This window comes from Triturus cristatus, chromosome 7 (assembly GCF_964204655.1).
Source record: "Triturus cristatus chromosome 7, aTriCri1.1, whole genome shotgun sequence".
Taxonomy (NCBI): Eukaryota; Metazoa; Chordata; class Amphibia; order Caudata; family Salamandridae; genus Triturus; species Triturus cristatus.
The window spans coordinates 781,314,141-781,341,372 of record NC_140590.1 but is presented as its reverse complement, the minus strand read 5'-3'; the positions used below and the strand labels follow the sequence as shown (position 1 = coordinate 781,341,372).

Genomic DNA, 27,232 nt, shown 5'->3' with positions numbered 1-27,232 from the left:
TCATTGTGCCACCCACCTGAGTAGCCCCTCAAACATGCCTCAGACACTATAGTGTGTGTGTACACTTTTAAACTGCCATTTCGACCTGGCAAGTGCACCCACTTTCCAGGCCCAGAGCTTTCCTTTTATTATGGTCAAGGCATACCTAATGTAGGCACAATGTAGCCTCATGGGCAGGGTGCATGTATTTAAAAGGTAGGGCATGTACTGCTGTGTTTGACATGTCCTGGTAGTGAAATACTGCTAATTCAATTTTTCACTACAAAAAGGCCCATCTCGCCCAGAGGTTAGCAATGGAGCTGCCTTGTAACAACTTACAAGTGTATCTTCCAGTTGGGAGCTGAAATTTTGAGTTTGGGGTCTCTGGACTCACAATTTAAAAATACAACTTTTAGTAACGTTGGTTTTGAAATTGCAGGCTAGAAAAGGCCACTTTTAGCATTTTCTTACTTTAACCATTCTGTTCCTCTGCCTGTCTACTGAATACATGGCTGGGTTAGTAGGATAGTTGGGCTGTTTGTACATTCACTCTAGACATTCACACCTAGGGAGCTGAGGTGTGCTCTGCATATCCTGATGGCCCATCACCAGGCTGATGGGTCTTCCTTATTTAGAGTGGTGGGAGGAGTTGACACTGACACCTGAAAAGGGCTGTGCCTGTCCTCACACTAAGCCGTCTCCATCCCTCTGTAGTGTGTCTGGAGCCAGGGCAGGGAAAGGCAGGGTCTTGTGCACTACAAAGACTGTCCTTTGAAATTTGCCTGCTTCAAAAAACTAAAATGGGTATGCGTACTGGACTTGTGACTCCATATCTTCAAAACACTTATGGGTTGAGGACATTCTGCTAGTAAGAAGCGCTGGATAGCTGTCACGGAGAACTGCCATTTTGCTGTTGGATTTGATGTGTTGACCTACGCTTGCTGCTTCTGTCCTGGGAGTGAAAGGACTGGACTTTGCTTTCTACATCCTGCTTCCAAGGTTCTCCAAGGGCTTGAGTTAAGCTTGCCTCCTTTTAAGACGTCTCAGGCCTATCAAAGACTTCCCCTACAAGTACCTGGGCTCCTCTGCTGTGAGTCCTGACTTGCCAAGTGGTGCCAAATCCAATACCTGGGCCCTAGGAAGTGAGTTCTGGTGCAACAAGAAGAAACTGAGGCATCAACGCCGATCGACTTTAGAAGCGGAGCTATTTTTGATTTCTAATAGCTATACTTGATTTAATCTTTAAAAAGTGATATCTTGATTTGTGTGTGTTGGATTTCTGTAGTTTTGGTCTTTTTTAATCAGTTAAATATTTTTCTAAACTGGTGTGGAGTAATTTCGTGGTGTTTTCACTGTGTTACTGTGTGTGGATGCACAAATACTTTGCACATTGCTTCCGGGATAAGTCTGACTGCTCTTACAAAGCTACCAAGGGAGTGAGCACGAGTTATCCTTGGTGTGTAACTTGCTTGCTCTGACTTGAGTGGTGGTTCCTAACTGGCTAAGGTGCATACCCTAGCCAACCAGAAACCCCATTTCTAACAGTAATCCAGAGTGAGGGTCCTCATAGTGTCGGTGGGTAGGAAAATCTGGGTTTCCAGCAGTTCATTTTTACTCCAAAGTGAGCACTAAACTTAATGTATGCCCCCATAATTTTGTTAAAGCTTTCTTTTGGGTTCCTGAGGTACAGTGTCATGTCATCAGCTTATAGTGATATCAATATGTGACAGCAATTGTATTGGAGAGCATGCTCAATATTGTGCTGTCCTAGTTTTGCCGCCAGGGGCTCAATTGACAACGCTAAAATGATGGGGGAAAGGGGACGTCTCAATCCACATGAAATATGTATGAGTTGTTCAAAAGTATTATTAATATGTAGTCAGGCTTTTGGGCAGTATATAGAAATGTAATTCAGTCTATAAACGGCTGGGGCAGCAACATAATAGCAAGTATAGTAAAAGGTTAGCCCTATTCCAGTGAGTCAAATGCATTGGTCATGTCAAGGAACATGGCAACAGTCTCAGGCTGTGGATCTAAGTCTTTTAACAATGCAAATATAGAGCACAAGATATAGGATGTGGAATGGCGCTGTAGGAATCCGGATTGATCCAGTCTTATTAAGAACTTGGAGCAGGAGGGTAAGGCAATTTGTGATAAGTTTGGCTAGAATTTTCACATCAGAAATGATCAGCGGCATTGGCCTATAAGATTCGACAGTCTCTTGATCTGACACTTAGTTTAAGGCATTATAAACTCTCTAGTTGCAGTAACGTAGATGACTTTAATAAAAGCCATGCCTATAGATCTCTCTTCTGTCCCTCTCCAGGATCTCCAAGAGGGGAGCACACTGAATATTGAAACCAGAATACCCATGGGACACAATATCGAGGATAAAATATTGGAAAGAAAATATCAACAGTTACGTAGTCTAGACTTTCTATACCTAACCCCACATATATGTACCTTGGCAATATATATCTTCAAGGTACATAGACGTGGAGCTAGGAGTAGTAAATCTGTATTTTCCTATGTGCACTTGTCTTTCGATATTTTGTCCCTTTCTGTTATGTCCTCGTTATTCTTGTAACACGATATTCTGGGATCAATATTCAGTACTACAACCCCTCCAAGATTATACACGGCTCCTGCCATGTCTGCTGTATCCGGCACATGATGCGGCTTGGCAGGTGGGCTCTCGCCCACGAATCCGACAAAGGACCTGCGCAGTTCTCCACAACAGAGGATTAATGAGCCTCAGCTCCTGGGCAGGAGTGTGAAGCGCTATACAAATTCTATCACAGTTGCAATCAATGAGTAGAAAGAGGAGGTCATTGAATCAATATCGAGGCTGCACGCGACACTTATACAACACTCAATAATACGTAAAGAATGATAACTCAGTGTCCACAAATAGCAGAAGAGAATACACTGAGCTTCGCAGCTGTTGGTGAACATTCATCTCCGGGTGGAACATGAAGTGACATCTGCACTGCACGCACCATCACTTCTTGTTAGCAGTAAATGTTTTACTGTGCCCAAAGACCCTGCTAAACTGTGTTCTGATCAGATAAAGCTGCTGCTAGAAACAGAGTCTCCTCTAAGAAGGTCTGTCTGCAAGGAGGACTGACTGGGCTTTTTAAAGACACAATTATTAGGGAGATGATTTATATCAGACCTTGCTTCAAAAAAAGGCAAGAATGCAGTTGTGAGGAATGAGAATGTCGGGGCTGGCGTCCATTTCTGGCAACATTTCCATAGCACAGTGAACACTTGATATGTTTTCATGTTAATCTGTCATTGTAAAATGCCTCCAGTACAGAGAGCGAGGCACGCAAACTGCTCTCAACTCCCTCCCTCTGTGCGGCACCAGCTGTCCAGTCATATACCCTTCAGATTGCACTAACCACAGGGTGCGCTATCCAATCACACTTCCTGCAGGCCACACTAAAAAAAGGGCTCGCTGTCCAATCACATAGCTGCCAAGTTTTAACATAATGTATGTATGAACTTTTTTTTTTAAAGTTTAAAAGCTTTATTTCAAATAAAGGTAGTACAGAGAACAAGAAACCAATGATACAAATTATTTCATTATAAGAGAAAAAACATATCAAATGAGGGGTTTATGTACAGAAGAAAAGAAAGCTATTTTACATTTTTATGGGCATAAGGGAGAGGAAAGAAAGGGGGGAAAAGAGGGAAGGAAGGTATACATTCTAAAACTAATAAATTAAGAAATTGCATCTTACATTGGAACAAGAAAGATAAAAACTAATCAAGCTAATATATATAGTAATCAAAAACAAAAAACAGCAAAAGGCAAGGAATGAGGAAAATAAACGTTCAAGGAGGTTTGAAATTTTCAGCATTTAAACGAGCGTTATGAGTTAATACTAAATTACCTAAATAACTGGTAAGGGGTAACCAAAAGAGATCTCTATTAAGCAAAGATTTACAAGAGGAGGCACAAGCAATATCAAGTTGATGCATATGACAGAGGCTATTCCACCAGTGTTGAATGGAGAGTTTTGTTAATGTTTTCCAATTTAGAGTGATGTGTTGGAAAGCCAAAGCGAGCAGGAGGTCAAAAAGACCCTCTTTATCAGGGAGAATGTCTATGGAATCAGAGAGACTTCCAGAGAAAAGTAGGGGGATAGAATAGGGAATAGAAATATTAAATAGGCGAGACACATAGGACCAAACTTTCTCCCAAAAAGAGGAAAAGAAGGTGAAGAAGAACGGTATTAGGGGAACCAGCGGTCCAACAGTTTGTAGTAGTAGAGGGAGAGAATTTAGCAATAGAGGTGGGAGTGAGATAAAGCCTATGGTATAGAAAGAACATAGATTGAGTGAGAGAAGCGGAACGAGAGATTTTTAGAGAACGGGACCAAAGTTTGTCCCAAAAGGTAATAGACCATTCATATCCCAGGTCAGATTCCCATGCGAGTTCCAACTTGGTTTTCATACGCTCTGGATTAGGAGCTGAGAAATATTTATAAATAAGAGATGCTTTAGGAACTAAGAGAAGAAGTTTAAGAAGAGAATGAGAGGCAGGGGGAAGAGATGAGGATGGAAGAGAATAGAAAATATCAAGAATGACCGTCATTAGAACAGTAAATTTCTGTAGGAAGGAGCGGGGACATTGAAAAGCGGTCTGAAACTGGGGAAATAAACACGGAGTTAGACCATCAAAAAGGTCTTTGACCCAGGTTATACCTCTTGATCTCCAAGAGTTCCAAAAAATAGTTCTACCATTGATAGTAATGAGGGAGTTATGCCAAATAGGGGAATCTAAAAAGGATTCTTTAGAGATAGGATTGGGATGTAGCAAAGGTTTCAGTAGAGAACAAGTGTCTTTAAACAAAGGGAGAGAAGTAAGAGGTGTTTTGGCAGAAAAGGCTAGGACTTCCTTTAAAGAGAACGGTAATGATAAGGCTCACTCAATGGAGAGCCACAAGGGAGTGAAAGGGGAGAAGTCAGAAAGGAGCCATTTGGAGGCTTGTCGAAGACAAAAAGATTTATGATATAAGCGAAAATTAGGGAAATTTACACCACCACTATATTTGGTCCTACGAAGAGAAGAAAGAGAGATCCTTGATTTTTTATTTTGCCAAAGAAATTTAGATAGACGGGAATCGATTTGTTTAAAATAGCAGGCAGGAATGTGAACAGGGAGCATGGAAAGAGTATAAATCAAAATAGGAGTAATCATCATCTTGATTGAATCCAACCGACCCCACCATGAAAGAAAGAGAGGAAAGTAATTTGTCAATCCGAGACAGGATCGCAGACATATTTAATTTAATAGAAGAGGCGATAGAATTGGAGAACCATATACCTAGATATCTGTGTTTGGAACTATTCCATGCAGACCCAGTGGAAGAAAAGGAATGAGGAAGACAAAATTTAGTGAGGGGAAGAATTTCTGTTTTGTCAGAATTAATTCTATAACCAGAAACAAGGGAAAAAGAAGCAAATTCTTGTAATAAGGGAGGAATGGATTTGTCAGGATCGGAAATAAAGAGTAGGATGTCATCTGCGTAAGCAGAGAGTTTTAAATGTTGCTCACCGTACAACCAGAGATGGAATCATTGTTGCGGATTGAGGAAAGGAAAGGTTCAAGAGCAAGAACAAAAAGAAAAGGGGATAGAGGACATCCCTGACGGACCCCACGCTGGAGGTGAAAATAAGATGAGATACGACCGTTAACTAATACTGAAGCTCTGGGGGCTGAGTATAACAAAGATATAAGAGAAATAAATTTGGGACCAAAGCCATGCCGTTTCAAGGATGCAAATAAAAATGACCAATCCACTCTATCAAATGCTTTTTCAGCGTCAACAGATATGGCCGCTAAAGATATGGAGAGAGAGGGGACTTTGTTTAAAACATTAAGAAAAAGACGAGAATTATCAGAGGTCAACCTGCTTTTGACAAAACCACATTGCTCTTTACCAACTAAGGGCCTCATGTAGGTAGCATACCAGTTACCACTTCTTAAATACCGAACGATACCGAATCGGTATTTAAGAAGTGGTAACTCGTATGTAGGTAATGAGTCGGTAATTTTTACCGATTCGTTACAATTCGGTAATTACCGAATCGGTATATACCGATTCGGTAATGAGGCATACCTTCCCATTGAGGGGAAGGTATGCCTCATTACCGAATCGGTAAATACCGATTCGGTAATGGTGGAGAACATGCAAGGGTGGCAGGGTGTCACATTGACACCCTGTTGCACCCCTGATTCGGCCATGTGTGCACATGTGGCACACATACATGCCCTAAGGGCATGTATGTCTGCCACATTGCACACTGCTAAGCGCTTCAAAATGCTTACACACATCCATTAATTATTTACCACCAACTATTAGTTGGTGGTAAATACCAACTCAAAACATCACCCACACACTCCCCCTACATCTCATTTTTGTATTCGGAATTTACCGAATCGGTAAAATTACCGATTCGGTAATTTTACCGATTCGGTAAATTACCGAATTCAAAAATGAGCCCCCTACATACCAAAAGCCAAAATACCGGTCGGTAACGGTATAATTACCGAAAATCGGCCGTTACCGACCGGTATTTGGCGACCTACATGAGGCCCTAAATGAGGTAAAAGAGGATCTAAACGTAAAGCAAGTGTCTTGGCAAAAAGTTTGTAATCAACATTAATAAGAGAAATCGGTCTATAATTTGTGCAAAACATAGGATCTCGTCCTTCTTTATGAATCAGGCAAATTGTGGCTTCTTGAAAAGTACCTTCTGTTTTACCAGAGAGAAAAAAGGAATGAAAAAGGTTTAAAAGCTTAGGAAGGAGTAAGTTCGAAAAATGTAGGTAAAATTCAACTGAAAAGCCATCAGGGCCAAGTGTTTTCCCTTTCTTTAGAACAGACAAAGCAGAGGAGAGTTCATTAAGGGTGAGGTCAACCTCAAGACCAGAAAGATTAAGATGAGACTTGGGTAAGGATGGTAATTTATCAAGATAAGATTGAATGAGAGAACTATAGGGAGGGGACTCGGGGGTGTACAAATCTTCATAGAACAGTTTAAATTCATTAAGAATGTCTTGATCCTTATGAAGGAGAGTGCCATCCTCAGAATAAACAGAGTCAATCAATGTACGATCTTTACGGGATATAAGGTAATTTGCTAGAAGTTTTCCAACTTTATTACGACCACCATAATAGCGAGCGCTACTACGGAGAAGTATGGAAGATGCATTGTCAGTCGAAGTTTTGTTGAATGCCAATTTAGCGCGAATCAGGGCTGGAAGAACTGCGTTATCCGATGAGAAATAAAATGTATGCTCTAAAGCTTTGATGTGGTCCAGGGTAGCTGGAGAAAACGTTTCTTCTTTCTTGAGACAAAGTCTATAATGAAACCTCTTGCAGTAGCTTTAAAGGAGTCCCAAATTATGTAAGGGGTGGAAGTAGAAACGTTATTAATGTCAAAAAATTCATTAGCAAAGGTGGTGAAAGAAAAGGAGAAAAGAGTGTCAAGAAGAAGAGAGATGTTGAAACGCCAACGGGAGGACCTGGGATGTGGTGAAAGTAGATCAAGGTCAGTTATGATTGGGGAATGGTCAGAAATAACGATAGGTTCAATAGAAGAGGATAATACGTTTTGAGATAAAGATTGAGAAAGAAAGATATAGTCTAAACGAGAGAGAGAATTGTGAGGGGGAGAGAAGAAAGAGAAGTCAAGGGAATCAGGGTGAGTGAGCCTCCAAGAGTTAACAAGATATGTTTGGGAGATAGTATCCAAAAGTTGTTTATGAGATCTGTGGGGTGTAAAGCGTGTCTGTGATTGGCGATCAAGAAAGGGGTCAACAACTTGGTTACAGTCACCTCCTAAAATGAAATTTTCATCTCTAAATTGAATACATTTTTGTGTGATCATAGGCCAAAAGGAGCAATCAGGATGAGTGGGACCATAAACATTAAAAACAGTCAACGAGATATTATTAATTAACAGCTTAGCTAACAGCCATCTACCTTCTGTATCATTTTCTTGTGATATAATTTTACAATCTAGTTTCTTATGACATAGAATTATTACTCCATTTTTCTTATTAGAAGTGGGAGAGACTAAAACTGATCCTACTCAGCTTCTCTTCAATTTCAAAGCCTCAGTTTCTGTTAAATGGGTCTCTTGCAGAAAAACCAGGTCATGGTTATAAGAGGCAAGGTATGATAGAATTCTCTGTCTCTTAATAGGGTTAATGAAATCTTTCACATTCCAAGAAAAACCTCTGAATGTAAAACCATCAAAAATACATAAAAAACGACAACAATAAAAACAAAACGTACAATATTAACAGAGATGCAATAAATACTGTAATCAAACTTACAATCCAAATACAAGTACACCATTAGAGAAAAGGAGGGAAAGGGAAGGAAAAAGGAAGAAGGGAAGGAAAGACCAAAAAAGGAGAGGATTGAAAAAAGAGACAATAAGAGAAGACAGTACATGACAACTACCAATGCAATAAAGGAATGTAGATTGAGAAAAATAGAGAGGATGACGACTGTGATACGTACCTTTTAGGGGAAGACAAAAGAAGATGTGCGGGGAGTGGCGACACAAGGAAGACATCACAACTAACCGGGGAGGTAGCGTCACAGCGGGGAACATATTCGATAAACAGGAAACAGAGAGAAATGCGTTAGAGGATATGAACTTTTTAAGTACGGAAAACAATATAAGACAAATATAGTGCTACGATACAATTATTAACAATAACCTGAAAAGATAAAAAACAATAAGTAAAACCAAGCAAGAGTAAATTCAACATAGAGGAGAAATAAAAGTCTAGGTCTGGCGGTTGAAGAAGAGAGAGGGCCAGAGACATCCATCGATGATGTGGAATGCGACTGGATGAATTTTCTCAGCTCTGCCGGATCCTCAAAAGTGGAGGTTTTATTTTGGTAACTAACCTTGAATAAACATGGGTGAAAAAGTCCATAACGAGCTCCAAGTGTGCGTAAGGGAGGTCGAAGATCCAAAATTCTTTCCGCCGTTTAGCAGTCGCAGAGGAAACATCCTGAGATAAAAATAACTTAGCACCTGACCAGACAAGCTGTTTTTGTGTTAAGCTGCATTTAAAACCAGTAGCAAGTCTGTAAATTTCAAAAACATAAAAATAACACCTCGTGGCTTGGAAGGAGCAGCTGAAGAAGACAAACGCGGACCCAACCTGTGTGCTCTCTGTATATTCAGATTTGTAGACGCAGGTAGGTCCAGAAGCTTTATGAGAAAATTGTTGAAGAAGGGAACTGGATCATCACCTTCTAAATTTTCTGGAAGACCATATAAGCGTAGATTGTTGCGCCTATTTCTGTTTTCCAAGTCCTCTGCAGATTTCTTTAGCCAAAGGACCTCCTTCTCAAGGACAATTAATTTTGTAGAAACAGTTTGAAGTTCATCAACTTGCTGTTCCACTGTGGAAATACAAGAGTCCATAGAAGCCCACTTAGTGTCCATAGCTTGTAAGCGTGAATTAGTCTCCTCGATAAAGGGGCGCAAAGCGCGAATTTCCTCAAAGATAGTGTCAAGAGAAATCGGAGAAGCAGGATGCTTTGGTGGAGAAGGAGGGTCCTGTTTGATGCGTTTATTAGCGGCAGATGAAATTTGTGTTTTAATTGATGCTGGTGACGAAGATGACTTTGAAGAATTGGATTGCGCCATAGTGATAGTTTTCCTAAATACAGGAGCAGAGGGAAAATATACTGACACTGGAGACTGAGGTGTGGATCTCTTCTGCGTAAGTAATAGTTTCTTGCTCCTGCCCATAGGGTAGAGAAGGAAAAACTACATGCGAGAAAAAAAAATAACACCAGTGAAGAAGTAGAATGACTCACAGTGCGTGAGGTAAGCTTCACAAGTGGATGCACAAACAGTTCAAAAATAGAGCTGTATTGTTATTAAAGTTAAAAAAATGACTGGTCATGCATAGAATGGCAGAAAAAATAAGAAATATCATCAAAAATCAGGAAAGCAGCATAGTAATTGAGGTGTAATGCCAGGAAATCCTCAAAGGGAAAAACAAAATGGCAGCCGCAGAGGAGATAGAACAATAAAGAGAGGTTTTACCTCAAAATACAAAGAAGTCACCCATTTCAGGCATATGAGGGTGATCAGGAGCAGTTCCGATGCCTAAAACTCAGTTTCGATGTGTAGAGAGAGTTTTTTGCCGCGAATTTTACCGCGACATTTCCGCCGCGACACGGAGCTCCGGAGCTAGGCGGCCATCTTGTTTGGCACCGCGCGCACTCCCCTCGTATGTATGAACTTTTAATGGTTGTGTAGGTATGAGCGACATTCTATCTCCAATTGTCTGACACTTAGGGGCCGATTACAATTCTGGTGATCCGTGGACCACCAGACTCATGCGGGTGTGGTAGTGGCAGTCTCCCAACCGCCCTATTACAATAATGGCCTTCGGACCGCCATTGCCCCGCTGCAGCCACCAGGGAACTGCTATTCCCTGGAAGTGTTGCGGTGGTCAGGAGTAAGTAATATGCTTGGCGGGACTGCCGCGGTCCATAAGTATATTAAAAGTTTCTTCTCCGGCACAGTTTTCATGGAAATTCCACCCTCCTAAAAACTGTGGCGGCGCAGAACCTACAGGGTCCCCTGGTGTCTCACGCCCTGTCGATGCACACAGAGAGGCACAATATGTGCATGCATATCAGTTCCTGCATGGCATGGACTTTACAGTCCATGTGATGCAGGAACTGTTTCTGGCATTCCCATTGCGGTGTTCATTTTCAGGCCACTGCCGGGAAAACGTCAAAAACAAAGCCCACCAGACAGGAGGAAACTCCTAATCTGGCAGGCGGGCTGACCACGGCTTTGGCGGTGCAGCGGGTGTGACCCGGCGCCGCACCACCAAAGTCGTAATCAGGCCCTTAGAGTGACACTTTCTTAAGAGTGAAACCAAACAATGAAGTCTATGTAGGGATAAATATCAGAAATGACCCCTAATTAAGCAGTGAGGAGCTCTGAAAGGACCTGAAACTGCTGGAAAACTCTGAAATGGGGCCACTAACATTTTTTTTTAACACAAACTTTTTTATATTTTTACATACATGGTAGGTCACTAACCTACTTGGTATTTAATGTATTGCTGTTGAAATCTGTGTCTAGTCACAGGTTTGAATCGTCATAAAATAGCACAGAATGTTAAAGCACCTGCTGCAAAGCATAACATATGAAACAAAGTGGGTTACTGATTTAGCAGCAGAGCTCCTTGTTTTACTTCCAGGTCACAAGTAATAGTCCATGTAATATAACACAGAGAGTTAAAAACTGGCATCAAGGAACTACATGCAAAGTGCAACTTAAAAGTGTAGAACCTTACTGTTTTTTTTCCCCAAGATTGCTAATATGGTTCTTTTGGGTAGCAATAAGACATATTAGTAAGTGCTACATAACTCGCAACTGGAACAAATGATCATATAGACAGATATATCTCAGCCTCTTACAATGCAAGCATATCTCTGACTTGCAGGAGTTGGAAACTCAAAAACCTGCCTCCAAATCATAGTTTAGCTCAGGTATTCGTGAAGTAATACGCTGAATTTGTTTTCTTGATCGCATTGGCATTAGGTAAACCAAGTCCTTAAGAGAAGACTCATGCTCAAGTTTTCATATTTGTCTTAGCAAATGAATGAATTTGGAAGGTGACAGTCATTTTTAATATGATTGTAATTATTTAAAAAATGTAAGTAATAATGACACTACAAAGCTCACATTATTAAATGATGCCACACCACCAGGAGGAGCACAACATTTAACAGCCACACCTGGATTATTAAATGCCAGAAGAATGCTGCAGTCCCCTTGCCCCTGGATGATATGGTTATCAGTTATTATATTATGTACCTCATGGTGCCTGCCACATGGTGCACAGATGTTTAGGAGGACACCATAGTGCTCCTTCGGCCACATTGTGGAAGTCCAGAGAGAAGGGGACCCTGCTAGGCTCCCCCAATGTCGCTTTCTCACAGCCTTTCAATGTCGGAAAGGCTGACATGAAATGGCTGTCAGAAACCGACATAATAATGCCGACAGCGGAAACGCCGTCCTTAAGGGCTTATGGAGTGTTTCTGACTGACGTCGGAACCACGTCAGATTCCCCAGCCAGTTTAAACTCCAACCGCCATCATCCTAATACGGCGGTTGGACTTTAAACCTACCATGTCAGGCAGAAAACCTCCCACCACTGGTCAGAAACTTTCTGCCTGACATCGTAATCGGGCCCCATGTGTTAGAAGGGAGGAGTGCGGTCAAGCATTATGAATTGTCCTTTCCAAGATGGTTGTCGATATGGAGATTTCTGCCTGGAGTTCCCGATCAAAGATGAAGTTGAGTATTTTCCTGTAATGTTAGTTCCTAATTGGATAGTATATTTGAATGAGTGATGAATGTCACTAAACTCTGTCCCCTTAATTTTCATCAGATTCATTGCCCACTTGCTACTAATTCTACCCCTGGTATTTGCTCATTGAAGAATCAATTCCCTTTGGATTTTCTACAGCAAACTTACTTAGTGCTCATAAAAGGCTTAAAGTAGATTAAATATACAGCCCGTCTATTTTTAAAGCCTAGCTGTTGTCTCACCAGTCCAGTTATTCACTGAGCCAGAGTTAGCTGTGAACCTACCAAATTGCCTGGGCCTAAAACGTCCCTTCTCCAAGAAATTGATTTGCAAGGAAAAGCAAGGGCAAAATTCCCCATTGGTTCTTAATGGCGACCACCAACCTGACTTGGTAGGTTACAAATATGCACCTCTAGACTGTGGTAGTGTCCCAACGTCCTCTGATGGCATAAGACACAGTTTTACATGGGTCAATGACCCAACTCTGCACTTTATATTTTTCAGTCTATGAAGGGACTGTCCTTGTCCATTCAAGCCATGGAAAAGGTATCAGGAAAGCAGGTTTACCTGGAAATTCGACCCAAGTGTACACAGAATCTGGGTGCCATCAACCCACAAACAGGACAATCGCACCCAAAGCACTATATACATGCTCCCTCAGTTCACAATATCAGGGTGTCAGCATCTTGTGCATCCTTGTTCACAGGCCTAGAAAAATAAGGTGCTCCATGTGTCACTTGTACCATTTAGATCAGCATCATCTCTTCTTTAACAGACCTTTTTGTGCATTTCCGACTGCGGCCCCTTCTGAGAATGCAGTGATTCAAAAAGAACCTATTATTATGTTTTGTCTGTGCCTCAGCCCACTTTAGACCATTGCAACCATACAACTAGGTTAAACTGTTAAATAATCAGTGGTCGAAAGACTCCTCATGCTTGTTTCCAGCACCACCCATTGTCCCTTAACATCTGGTCCATATTAGGTCCTGGGATCCTGAACCCCTTGCCTCTCCCCCATAGCCTGCAGGTGTCCTTCAGCCTCTCGTGCTTATATGTTCTTTCCATGCCCATAAAACAGATTTTCATCCTAAATTAAGTAGACTCCTTTTAGCAAGAATATCTGCAGTGTTTCAAACTCAGGTCAACGAATGGACCTGCCACCCAGCCCAAACTCTTCTCTTTTTAATTTTTTCATTTAACACCTTAGGCTTCCACCCTGTTGACTTTGTATTCTATGATGTATGGGGCCTCAAACGCCCTGTAGAGGAAAAGGACTCTGAAGCCCCCTGAGCAAGCATTGGCAAAGCCTACAAATCTCATCTTTGCTAGAGTGACTGGCTTTGGCAATGTCTTTTAACCATGTTGTATAGAGGTGTGGTCAGAGGTGTGGCTGTGACAAATGGTTAAAAGTTAGAAAAAAATCACTCAGACACTGCCAGCTCTGGCTGCGTCATAGTGCTTTTTTTCTTTTGCCCGGTTGGTGGGGCAACACTGATAACGGTAGGGTGGATGGTGGGAAACAAGCAAAACAGAGAGCCGGAGGGTGAGAGAAAAACAAGAAACATGGACAACAGGAGGCTAAAAAAGTGCAATGACGGGGTCAGTGCAGGCCATATCATAGCACTTTTTTTTAGGTCTCGCCTACGATGCGCGCATGTGCTGCATAGGAGGGCCTTTAGCCGTTGCTCTGCTAATTTTCAAGCACACACTTGTGCTTGTGGCGGCATCCACCATGCGGGAGCGAGCAGTGGTGTGCATGCTAATTGGCTGTTGCTCACTCCCGCAAGGCGGCTGGTGCCACAAGCGCAAGTGTGCTTGAAAACAGTGCACAGCTCTCTCTCCGCGGGGTCACTTCTTTCGCACAGCGCATTGCATTATGGGTTACTCTTATCATTGAAATGACATCACGGTACACAGGTACAGGCCACTGCGGTCTTCTACACAATGCTGAGCTGGTATGCAGATGTCTATGATGTGAGAAAAGGCTTTATGATATTATCACATAACTTTCTCCAGTGCGGCGTTTCTGCCTATACACATTCAGCCTTGGTTTCCGGGATACGCAGCAGCAGTGAATAACCCGGAACTCCACAAAACCGTCTTCTCAAATGATACAAGAGGCACTGTGTGCTGAACGCGGGAGACATTTAGCATGCGTGAACTTTGTTTCCGTCGTGCTGTTTATTTGCCTGCACAATTTACCACAGGAAATACCATGTCGAAAGGTGTTTTGTCAGTGCGCCTATACAGAACAGTTTTCCCTTTATAAATTAGGACGTAAAATAGTCACACTAGGAACATGTCGATCACATATCAACTTCTTTCCACAGTACAGTATGTCTTTAATGTCAGTAGGAAAAAAAGACCATTAGGTGACCCTAATTTATCCTTGCTACCGCACTAGTACAAGAAACCTCAACTCAACATAGTACCTAGTGACAACACCAATTAACACAAGCAATATTATTTTAATGGCTATTACAAAAGACATATGCGTGCTTCTAGAGAATTTCCCAAATTTTGAGAGAATAATAATGTTGTGCAGTCCTAAATTTAACCAGTAATGAAAATGGGATTCTCTCGCTCAATAGTATCTTCATGTGAGTTCAATTCTACAGGAAATAGCAGAGGCTTGAAAGATGTTTTCTGCGCTTACTTTTCAAGGGGGCCTTAGCAAAGGCGGTGGCACCCCGTGTTCTCCGGGAGCCACTGAAATCGATGGAGAACACACATCATCAGGAGCAGCGGAACACTCATTTACAAGATGCCTGCGCCACCTGGAGTGTCATCTGGTGGCAGGGCCTCTCAATCATATCTACAAGGCCATGGTAAGCCACCCTGCCAGGCTTTTCATTACCTCCTAGATATGGTGGGAGGCATGCCATGGGAATTAGGGCTGGGTAACACCCAAGGCATTTTACACATTTCCAGATTTGCAACATGTTGTGAACCTGGGAATGCCTCAAAGCCTTCTCCTCCCCAGGGGTGGCGTAACTGTTGTTTTTGTGCCGGAAGGTGCCCTTTCCTGCACGAAAACAACCTGATTTCAACATAGGCACCCATGCCTACATTGGCGCTAGGCAGCCATCTGTGTGCCAGTGCATAGAAGAGAATAGAAATGGCTGTATCTTATAGATACAGAGCATTTCTGCCCTTTTCTTTTAATGTAGGGCAGCACAGCAGGAAGGCTTGCAGTGCTGCCCTACGCCAGAAATAAGTACATGAGGCCCTCAGTCTGCTCCTATTGACTGCTAGGGAACCACATGGAGGTACTTGCAGCACAGCGAGGAGGGTGCATGCGCTACAGAGGGCACCAAGGAGGGAGGTTGTTTATATAGTAGTGGGACGGTAAAGATTAGAGGGAGTGTTTCAGATTTTCACTATTCTTTCACAAGGTACTAAGCCTACGTGCAGCAGGTGAAATCTCCAGTACAACACTACCCACACCAGTGTTCATGCAGAACTTATAATTCCGGTACGGATTCCCTTCTGTCCCAGCTGAACAAAAGTATCAAACAGGGCTTCCAAAGGGTTCATTCAAGTAATATATTTGGATTTTTTTGTGCAGTGCATGTAAAGTAAATTACATGCTTTATGTATGGGCAGAACTAATTAAATAATGCCTGGTTGTAATCAATACATATGTTAGATATAAATATCAACAAGAACAATGACACATGTTGGAAAAAGTGTTGAACGCTGTATATACAATACACATGTGCAATGGTTCATTTCTAAAACAAGCATTGGCATAGCCAATAGGTCTCGCATTTGGGACCTTATAAGTCATTCGTTATCCAGTACATATCCTTGGTGCAACAACATCAACTGTTGCATGGCTAAACACTTATAAGGTCCCAAAGGTGAGACCTATTGGCAAAGCCAATGTTTGTTAAATATATTTTGGATAGGGCTATTAAAAGACTACCTTTGGGGGTTAAAGCACCTTTTCTTAACTTCTCCACACTCTTCAGCTGTGCAACTGACACTGAGAGTCCCTCCGACCTTCATCCTTCTCTTGCTTCCACAGAATCATCGGACACAGTTGGGGAGACCTGCGCAGGCGGTAACTAGGAAGCTGCACATCATCCAAGCAACAAGCATCCTCTCTTCATTGTTCATTTCCCTCCTCTCATACTCAACAACACTCAAGCCCCTATCACAAATGGCCCATTAAATTGCTATCCCCACACAAAACCATGTTTGCACAGGGTGGTGTGAAGTTTGCGGCGCACCTGTAATAACTAAGTTCAAAGGGCTGGTATTTATCAGGATACGCGGGTTTTGGTACTTAACACAAAGCACCACCACGGCTGACCACCGGTTCTGCACCTCAGTCTTATTGTATACAAAAATATATAGGTCCTGTGCACAATTCTTCCAAAAGTCCGCCGCAGAAGGACTTTACTGATTTACAGATATAAAGACTTTAACGAAAGAGGAAGGTGCACCAGTAAGAAGTCCAAAACAATATGAAGAGTCCTTATTATGTTTCTTTAATCCTTGTATATTTTCTTAAAAACAGACATCAGCCAACGCGTTTCGTTCTACAAGACAAGAACTTCTTCAGGGCTGAAACAAGTAACAAACAAATATACAGACATAACTACATTGATATAAAAATATATATAGTCATACATTATGTTGTAAACAACAAAGAAGCACATAGGACCATACAAAACGACATAGATATATACACAAATATTCATACAGTACATATATATATATATACAAAAATACATCAAACCTCTGTACTATAAAAACATACAAATACATACGAATGTCATGAATAGTATAAAATACAATAGCAACCATTAATTCAAAGAATAAAGTTCATTGCGAATATTCCCAAGCTATTTTGAACACTTATATATTCATATTTATCAAGAATATATAAACAACTTAAACTAAATTGGTGTGCAGCCTATCGGAAATACCCCAACAGAAAAGTTAAAATTGGGGAAGGTATATATAACACAAGCGATCTCACCTCTACTTTAGCTGCACACCAATTTAGTTTAAGTTGTTTATATGTAGTTATGTCTGTATACGCGGGTTTTGGTGCATGGAGAGCCACAATCTGCAAGTTATTCCCCAAAAAGTTGAAACAGGTGAAAATTCCGAACATCTGTGTCGGATTTCATCGGATGGCATAATTATCACATCTGGCATGGACCACTTACTGTAATCAGGCTCTTGGCCTCTCGCCTGGGCCGGTACATCCTGCTTTCTGTTATTGATTGGGGTAGGGAGAGGTTAGCCTTGGTTGCCCCTCCCTCCCCCTCCCAGCTTCAAAACTGTTAATAGCTTATGCGAGACATGACGGATGTTCAGATAAAGGCCTCCGGACGAATATATACTATCCCATCTTTAAAACCAAATATAGAGACTCGAAAGTAAATATATTTAAGTATTAAGATTTCCCGAAATTCACTCATCTCGGCCGGTTGAAAATGCACGCACAAACCTTTGCATGTTGCCTGTCCTTCCACTCCACATCTCTGCTGCAAGTTCCCTCCTTACACTCCTTTCCAGAAGAAAGCAGCCAGCATTACTCAAGGAGAGTAAAGCCTTGGGGCAGTATACATTTGCAATGACGTACCAGGAATTAAGTTTAGATAAAGTCAAATACAGTCACAAAAACATGAAACAAAGTTTATGTTAAATACTAGAGTCTCTAAATATTTAGTACATTTATTGACAATTACGGTAAGTCTGTTGGTGTTCACCCAGCTCTTGCCCGTTGCGCTTGGCTGCTCTTCTGAGGTTCCATTTTACTTTGCGATTGAGTAGATTAGTGTAACCATGGGGATCTTCTGATTTTATACAGGTGCACCAACCCTACACATTATTAACTAACATTAAACGTTATGAAAATCAGTTTCTGAGTTGAAAGTATCTAAATATGTATATACCTCTGGATGGTAACTTAAACTTGTCCTGAAACTGGACTAGACTTTTGACCCTAATCGCTAAAATTCTCTTCATGGCTCCTGCCTCTACTCTCCTCATAAATTTTCTTAGAAATTAATGGATTCTCGTATAATGGACTCATCTTGTGGTGACTGGATTTTTGGACAGCGAGAAGCGTTTCTATTTTGTTCCCGCCCTCTCTCCGTTGCCTAAAAGTAACTGCGGTGGCGAGCTGCTCTTCAGCGCAACATACCTTGGTTTCTTCTCAGATCCTGTCAGCATTACAGCAGCTTGAGATAACAGCTGTAGTGGTCCAGCTGGATACTTCTGAAGCCTCCCAAAAAATACATAAACCCTGCAGCACTTCTGTGAAACAGGCCCATTTAACTAGTATGTGTGCACTCCTCTGATTTCTTGTGAAGTTGATATGTATCTGTACTGGTAATGTTAACTATCAATGTCAGTCAGTATTTCTAATATGGTGCCTTCAATTCTCCTATGACATCAACAATGTCTGCTGTGAGACGTGAACATCTGTCGCCACCAGAGTATGCAGGATGGATGACAGGACAGTGACCAGAGGAAAGGGCTGCTTTGAGCTTCACCTCAGTCACATGCACCTAGACAGATGGGAGGAAAACCCGAACCAGTGCAAGTTGAAAACCTGGCCCTTTTATGAGTATAAGGTTGAATATGTGGATGCTGAACATGCGAATTGTCTTTCAGAGGATGCCCTACCAATAATGTGTGTAGTACTTCAGTAGCCATTTTCCTAGACATTTTAGTCCGATTTCGTTTGCCAGATTAATCTAAATGTGTCATAGTGATTTTAATCCCCATCGAATAGAATCCACGAAGGATCAGTTGTGAGCAGGATTTTTAAATAAATCGATGCCCCTGACTCATCTGATGTTGGAATTAGCACCTGATACATGAACTCCTGCAACAAGCCATCTGCCCTTCGAATCACTCTCGTATCTTATGATTTGGGGATCTTGCAGCCCTGGAAAATTATGTCTATGCCACGATGAGGTTTAATGTTTAATCAGATGGAAACTGGTGTGTTCGTAAATGTGGCACAAATGCGCACTTGTAACTTGTATATAACTTGTTTTGTATATTATTTTCTCCTTAAGGAAAACACTTTTCGCATGGCGCACACCATTCCCCCATTCCCCACCGCTCCCCACAGACACCCTCATTTACCTAGAGTGCTCCATCCCCATTTGTACCATAGAAACATGCTAAATTACCACCCACATCAATAAACAGTATGTTTCCAGGGCAGGGCCCAGCCTGATTACTATGCTACATAGGGACATGAAGTAATTGGATACATTGTTATAACGTTTGTGCGACATTCGACCCACCCTTTCCTCTGCTTGCACATGTGCCACATACCTTTGCTTTGTACACTGTGTACCGAGCATCATCTATATACACCCCGTAACGTTTGTTTCATTCTATTAAGCACTGCGAAAGTTAGGGGCTCTTCCCTTATTTTGTTCACCACGTTCCAATGTCCAGAAACCTTAATCCGGCTCTATCCGAAGAGCTACAAGTAAGAGATGAAGAACAGCAGCAAGTGTCTGTGGGGGAACAGGACATTTACCAAACTAGCCCCATTCCCTGCGCCCGCCTTACAGAGAGCCCTTAATTGCCTGGTTATAGAGCGTCCTCTGAGCATCCGAGGTGTGTGGGTCCAAAATGTAAAGTGTGACAAGGCCGCTTTTATTGTTTTAAAACTTACTAGTGAATGTGTGTTAATCGAAGGGGCTGGTTAGTATCGACCACAGGGTGGAACCGATCGATTGATTGCTGGAGACGGCGATTGTTCCGCCTGTTCATTCAGCTGGTATAACTGTTTAACAGGAAACGCTGGCACCGTAAAAAACAATAATAAGCCTTTCCTCTAATCTAAACGCACAGCTGTTAGAACGTCAACAGTCTCCGACCCAACAGATAAAAAAACACACCAACCCCAGATAGCATAAGTACAGGGCACAGAAGAGGCTACTGTGAGGTATTTAAATTAGGACTATCAACTCCCGTTAGGCAGCTCAGTGGGTGAACGCTCCTTGTGCAGTTTTCGGGCATCTGATGTTGATAAAATGGTCGCCACTAAGCGACTTGAAGAATGTGTACATCAGTCCTCTAAAGCTCTATAAACCTGTGCGCACCTTTATAGTTCAATGACGCAAATGTTACAGGGCTTTAAGTGGGCCGGGTCCTGCTGATGCTCAGCACCGACATTTCTAACAAACCCGGAAGTGGTGCGCGCGCAAGCGCGCTTGTGCCCGCTGTGGCGAAAGTGAAAGCATAACGGTTGCCCATCTGTTTCCAATTAGCGCAACCGCGGCACGATAATTGGAACCATATGGCGCTCATGCTCGCTGCTGCGGACCCTAGGCCACAGAACAGAGAAGGCAGGACATGCACCCCACTTGGGCCAATTGCATGCTGTCTTTCCTAGAAAGACAGCACGCAAAGCCCAATAGCAAGTGATAAATTCCAAGCACACGCACGAGCGTGTGTTTGGAATTTAAAAGCCCTTACAAAATGACTCGCAGAGCAGCGCATGTGCGCTGGCTCAGGCGAGACCTAAACAGCTGAGCCATTTTGCAACCATTCCTTCAATTCCCAGGGTTGTGAGGCGAGTCAAAATAGTACGTTGGTCTTCCTTATCCAAAGCCACAGAGAAGTCTAAAGGGACCAGTATGACTGAGTCCCCCTCATTCTAGGGCACTCTCCGATCATCAAATACTGAGAGAGGAGCAGCCTCCATAGTAAATGGTGGGTGAAATCCCACATGGCAATTGTCCAGAAGACTGTGGTTTTCCAGGTATGAAGTTGGCTGAGTAGCCACGATCCTTTCCACATTTTTTGCCAAGGACAATAAAGTGATGGAGCAGCAGTTGTCCACTGCTCCACGTGTTTTTTAGTAAAGTTGTGGACAATTACTGCTCTATCATTTTATAAGATTAAGGCTTGTTAGCAGGAAGGGGAAAACTGAAGGATTCTTTAACTCCCAGACTCTTGTATAAAGACCCTTTTGCCACCACTCTCTGCGGGCATGATGTATGAGTTTCTGTCCCGTGGGATAGAGTAAAGCCAGAGATGGACGAGACTCTCAACCATGCAGCTACACATTTATAGAAAAATCAAGCAGCGCATCAAGGCACCTTGTTGCTCTGCGCTGTGTGATAGGGAAAGGGCAGGAATGCACCGTACTTAACATTATATGGCACATTCCTGTCATTTCCTTGCACTGGGGCACAATATGCTGCCTAGCGCCAATGCAGGCACCCTTGCACCACGGTGCAAGGGTGCCAGTGTTGGAAGCAGGATTGTTTTTGTGCAGGTGGGGACACCGTCCTGCATAAAAACAATTGCCTTCGGTATTTTCCTCTTTTTATCTATGCTGCAGAATGCAGCACAGATAGAAAGAGGAACAAACAAGGAGAAATAAAGATATTTCTCCTTGTTACGCCTCACCTGGGGAGCCATAACATTTTGGCGCATTCCCAGGTCTACCATTGTTAGTAAATCTGGGAATGCGCCAAAATCTCCTTTGGGGAGCTTATTTGCGCTGTGTTGCTTTACTCTAGATTTATCAAGCTACTTAAGGCCGAGCAAGGTGGCCTTGCATGGCTTGATAAATCTTACTTAGAAGTTGCATTGCCCTTGCTCCCCAATGCATGGCTCAAGGACGACGCAACTACTTGACAAATACAACCCACAGTGTCTCTGCTTTCCTAGCTTGCCCTATCTGTGCTTTTCTAGTAGTGCCTGCAAATATCCTCTAAGGAAAAAAGTTGGCAACAGCAGGGAGGTAGCTTCAGGCGGGTGTTTGAGTGTGTCAGCCCCCAAATAAATGAATTCTAGGCTTGGTAGCTGGGTATAGGGGCCCTGACTCTGGTCTGTTATCTCCTTGTTTGTTTTTCTCATTGTGAGACAAGAATGAAAATGATAACAGTGACCTTTGAGAATGAAAACGATAACAGTGACCTTTGTTTTAAAGGGGGGAGAGAGAGAGAGACCCATTTGGTGGCTGAATTTCAAAATGTGAACCCAGATAATCAGGAATAAATACCAGCTTCCCTGCTTGTCCACATTGTGTGACACTAGGCAAATATCATATTTCTCAGAGCCTCCATTTCTTTATAATCTCAAATGAGCACACTTCTAAATACTTGACTTTAGGATGTGAGTTGTACAAGCACCTCATATTTGATTTAACTGACTGTGATGTTGCTTCATCTAAAAGAAGAATCTAGGCCACATCTAAGTTTTACATGACTATTGACTTTCCTCCTAGTTCATAACGGCATTGTCCTTAGAGGGTGAGTCATGAACGTGTCGAAAAACTATCACTTTTAATAAATATGTCTACTTAGTGATATAAACCGATGTACTAAAGTGAAGGTGAAACGCTTCCGCTTGGTAAAGAAAAAGAAACACACTTTTTATTTTTGAAGAGATTATATCATATTTTTACATTATGTTTGTTGCACGATACACAAGCCAAACATGCACAAATTCTTAGAGCCAAGCCAGACCCATGGGTCAGCTCTGGCTTGGCCTGCTTTATTAATTTGCCTGCACTTGGGCTTAGTACATGTAGTTGTCAGTCACTTCATAAAATGATTTGCAAAAGGCGAGGACTATAAAAATGGAGCCCTGCCCACCCTCACTGATTTGACAACTCTACCATCAAGGCTTCTTGTAGCATAGGGGAAGAAAAGTGAGTGCTGTGAAAATACATTTAATATAAGTGATCCCAAGGCAGGGACTCCAAGCCATTGTGCAATTGTATTGTACAAGACTGCGTCATGAATTTTCATGTGGCACACGAGGGATGGGCAGGGCCGTGAGTTCAACAGGGGAGCTTGAGGTGTGACCCGCCTCTTATACATGCATGGTTTGCTAGTTTAGTATGGGGGCCATGATTCAGGTCTATCTCTGTGTCAGTTTGTCTCATCATTCTCATTTCACTACTACGAGGTTGTAACTTGTTCATTTTTTAGCTTGGGGTCTTAAATATACATTATGACCATGTTGGAAAGTGGGTTATTGGTAGGGGCAAATGTAGGTCTGCCACTGGCAATAAGGCCACTAACACATGGTAGGACCCAGCATAAGTCTTAGAAAATTATTCCTATGCTCAACCCTTGGTAACGTGGCTGCGAGCAGACAGGCTTAACTTCAAAGACAGGTATGTAAAGCATTTAAAAACACCAATTCAGTAAATAATTAAGACACAACACAAAATAAAAATCCAACACCAATTTATAAAAATAGGTAATATTTGTATCTTTTAAATGAATCAAAAACGGAAAAAAATTGGGTGATAAGGCTGGGAAATTGATTGCGTGGCTGGATAAAAAGGAGAGGGCGAGTCGAGTTGTCCCGTCGATTGAGAAACTGGATGGTGTGTGTGTCACGGAACCAGAAGAAATAGTCGATTGCTTTGCAGAATATTTCCGTGGGGTGTATTCCCCGGTGTCCTCCCGCTCGGAAGAGGATTCCCATGCCCTGCTTAGGGATATCGCGCTGCCTTCCCTTTCGGAGGTGGACAGAGTGTCGTTGGACGCCGCCCCAACCTCTGAAGAAATTGCTCTCGCCATACGCTCGGTCGCTTCCGGCAAGGCCATGGGTCCTAATGGTCTTCCCATCGAATTGTACAAGCTGTGACCGGATACGCTGGCGCCGCATCTCCGTGCGATGTTCCTCGCGGCCCGTTCGGCGGGTTCCCTCCCGCTAGACCAGCGTCTGGCTACTATCGTGGTCATTCACAAGGAGGGGAGGCCGCGGGACCGGGTCACGTCCTACCGGCCTATTTCGCTGCTGAATGCGGAGCCCAAAATTCTCGCCAAGGTGTTGGCCAATCGGCTGGTTGGCGTGGTGTGCGATTTGATTCACCAGGATCAGTCCGGCTTTATCCCCCATCGCAACACTGCGCTTAACCTGCGGCGCTTGCATGGGGTGCTCACGCGTGTCCCGTTTATACGGGAACCGGACATTTTGGCATCCCTGGACGCCACTATGGCGTTTGACACACTTGAGTGGCCATATATTTGGGCGACACTGGCGAAGTTTGGGTTTGGCCCGGGATTCATCGGTTGGGTGAAATTGTTGTACTCGGGACCGCTGGCGCAGGTGGTTGTGAACGGTAGAGTGTCGGCTCCGTTTGAGCTGGGCAGGGGCACGCGGCAGGGCTGCCCATTATCACCGCTCCTCTTCGCGCTTGCCCTGGAGCCCCTGGCGGAGTGGCTGCGGTGGGAACCCTCTATTCGTGGTCTCCGATGGACCCCCGAGTATGAGGACCGCGTATCTCTCTACGCTGATGATATTCTTCTGTACCTGGCTTCCCCACGTAAGTCACTGATAGTACTGGTTGATGTATTGCACTCATTTGGCCTCAACTCCGGCCTGGTCATCAACTGGGCTAAATCGTGTGTGTATGTCCTCTCTGGGGAGGATCCTATCCTTCCGCGGGGTTGTCCTATCCAGATCGCCCCGCGGGGATTTAGGTACCTGGGTGTCTTCATTACCCTGGACGCGGAGGCCCGATATAGCCAGAACTTGCTTCCCCCCCTCCAGCGCCTGAAGGAGGACGTCGTGCGTTGGAAGCGCTTGCCGCTCTCGCCGCTCGGCCGGGCGGCATTGTTTAAGATGATGTCGCTGCCACGTTTCCTGTATGCTTTGCAGAATACAATGGACGTTGTCCCGGCGCGCTACTTTCGCGAGGTGGAGAGTTTGCAGCGCCGGCTGTTCTGGGAGGGTCGGCCGCGTATCGCCCTGGCGAAGCTGACGCTCCCGTGGTACGACGGGGGGGTTGCCCTCCCAGATATCAAGCGATATTACTGGGCCTCCCAGCTGGCTGCGATCAATCACGGCCTTTACGGGCCCGCCCTAAACCCGGCCTTTGAGATGGATAAAATGTTACTGCCGGGCGGTGACTATAATCGGGCGCTTTATTCTAGCTCGCATGACGCGCGGCTGACGGGCCCCACGGGGGTCATGGTACGGGTGTGGCACACGGCTAACGTGGCGATGGGGTGGAAGGATCGCTTGACCCGGGCGACGCCACTATACGCATCTGAGCGGCTGGGCTCCCTGTGGACCTCGAAGGGCTTTGAGAAGTGGGACATGATAGGCATCAGCAGGGTGGGCGATCTCTGGACGAGGGGGGGATTCAAAACGTTCAATGTGCTGCAGACAGAATTCCAGCTGCAGGACAGGGAGTACTTTCGTTATATGCAGATCCGTCATGCGTTGGGCTCCGTATTTACGGACGTTGCCTCCATCCCGGAGTTCTCCCCTCTGGAGGATAGAGTGCTAGATGGGCATGTCCCGGACGGCACGATTTCATTAATTTACAAAAAGCTCATCAATGACCGTTCGGGACTGCTGACCGGCCTTCGTGAGGCGTGGGGGGCTGATGGATTGGAGCTGGATGACGAGGACTGGGTGTCTGCGGTGGCCTCCCCGAAAGAGGTGGCCATACCGGTCCACCTTCGCTTCGTCCAGCTCAAGATACTCAATAGGGTCTATGTTACGGGGCCGAGGCTGATGCGTATGGGCTATGCTGTGGACGGGTTGTGTAAGCGTGGGTGTGGTTCTTTGGGTTCCTTTCTCCATATTCTGTGGGAATGCCCGGAGGTGGTGCGATTCTGGTGTGGTGTGCATGAGGTTCTGCAGGTAGTTACGCATGTGCCGCTGTTGCCTGAGGCGAGGAGATGTCTTTTGAATGTATGGGAGCCAACCGACTACTCAGTGCCGCAGACGTGGTGGGCGACTCTGGGATATATGGTGGCCAAACGTGACATTGCGCAACTGTGGGGTTCCCAGAGGTCGCCGACTGTCTCGGCGTGGAAGGACAACATGGATTGGTGTCTGTTTCGGGAAAAGGTGGTGTATGTTGCGAGAGGTAAGCCTGGGACATGGGTGAAAGTATGGGGCCCCTGGAACGCTTACCGTGGGGGAATCTGTACCCCGCCGCTACTGCCTGATCCGTCACCGGCCCCGTCTCCTTAGCCTGTTTGTCTTCCCGGTTCTGGGCAATGAGTTTACTTAGTCCCCGTCCTGACCTATTCCCCCCCTCGATATTCCTATGAATCAGTGGGGTCCCCCCCCTAGGGGAGCACATGCTGTTGTTTCCGACTGTGGGTTGCCTTGTGGACTTGCTTTTTTGTTGTTATTTATATAAAAATGAAACCGTCGTGTGGGGTCCGGATGGTGTGGCTGCCAACGCCTCTTTCAAATCCTGTGAATTCCCTTTTGCCGCAGCGTGCGTTCTATTGTCTGTATTACATGCTCCTTCTGTTTGCTAGCGGCCGGCCTGAAGGTTGTAGGCCCATCTTTGTATATTTTTTGGATTCTGTAATAAACGGTTTAAAAAAAAAACAAAAAAAAAAAACGGAAAAAAATCCACTGTAGGGAACCCGAGATATGAATTTTTAAAGATTAGTCGCTTTCTAGTGCTTAGAAACCAACAGTGCCCCTTTTAGTCATTTTGTTTTCTCTGACAGGGACACACCTTTAGAAATTGTTCTGGAGAATCTCACCACTGTGTTGTGCCGCCTTCTCCAGCAGGCGGGGTCCAGTTAGAACTCCTTCCTGAAGTTCTGCTTGTGAGTCCCTAAGTATCCAACACACGATCCAAGGTTCTGGAATCTCCAAGAGGGTCCTTGAAAGTTTGAAACTTCAATTCCGCAATCCACTTGAACAAAACCCTTACAAATCCACTGGTACTCCAGGCTGGGAATTCTTTGTGAGGATGTCCAGGTGAGCTCTGTTAACCTGCAGCTTGCAGGGAGTCCACTCTTAGTCCTTTTGAAGCAGGTTTGATCCACAGGGCTGTAGTTTCCAATGGTGAAAAAATGCACAAACTCAGAGTCCTGACCTTTGGAAATGCACTTCAAAATCTTCAGCGCAGACAGACCCTTC

At 43.8% G+C, this 27,232-nt stretch overlaps 1 long non-coding RNA gene across 1 annotated transcript in view; it reads right to left on the bottom strand.

The window, feature by feature from the left end:
- The window catches only part of LOC146810549 (uncharacterized), a 164,929-nt gene that overhangs the window by 30,998 nt on the left and 106,699 nt on the right, over positions 1-27,232 (bottom strand). The window contains exon 2 of the long non-coding RNA XR_014965700.1: positions 8,526-8,585. This is a non-coding gene — a long non-coding RNA (uncharacterized LOC146810549). The remainder of the gene's footprint in view (positions 1-8,525; positions 8,586-27,232) is intronic.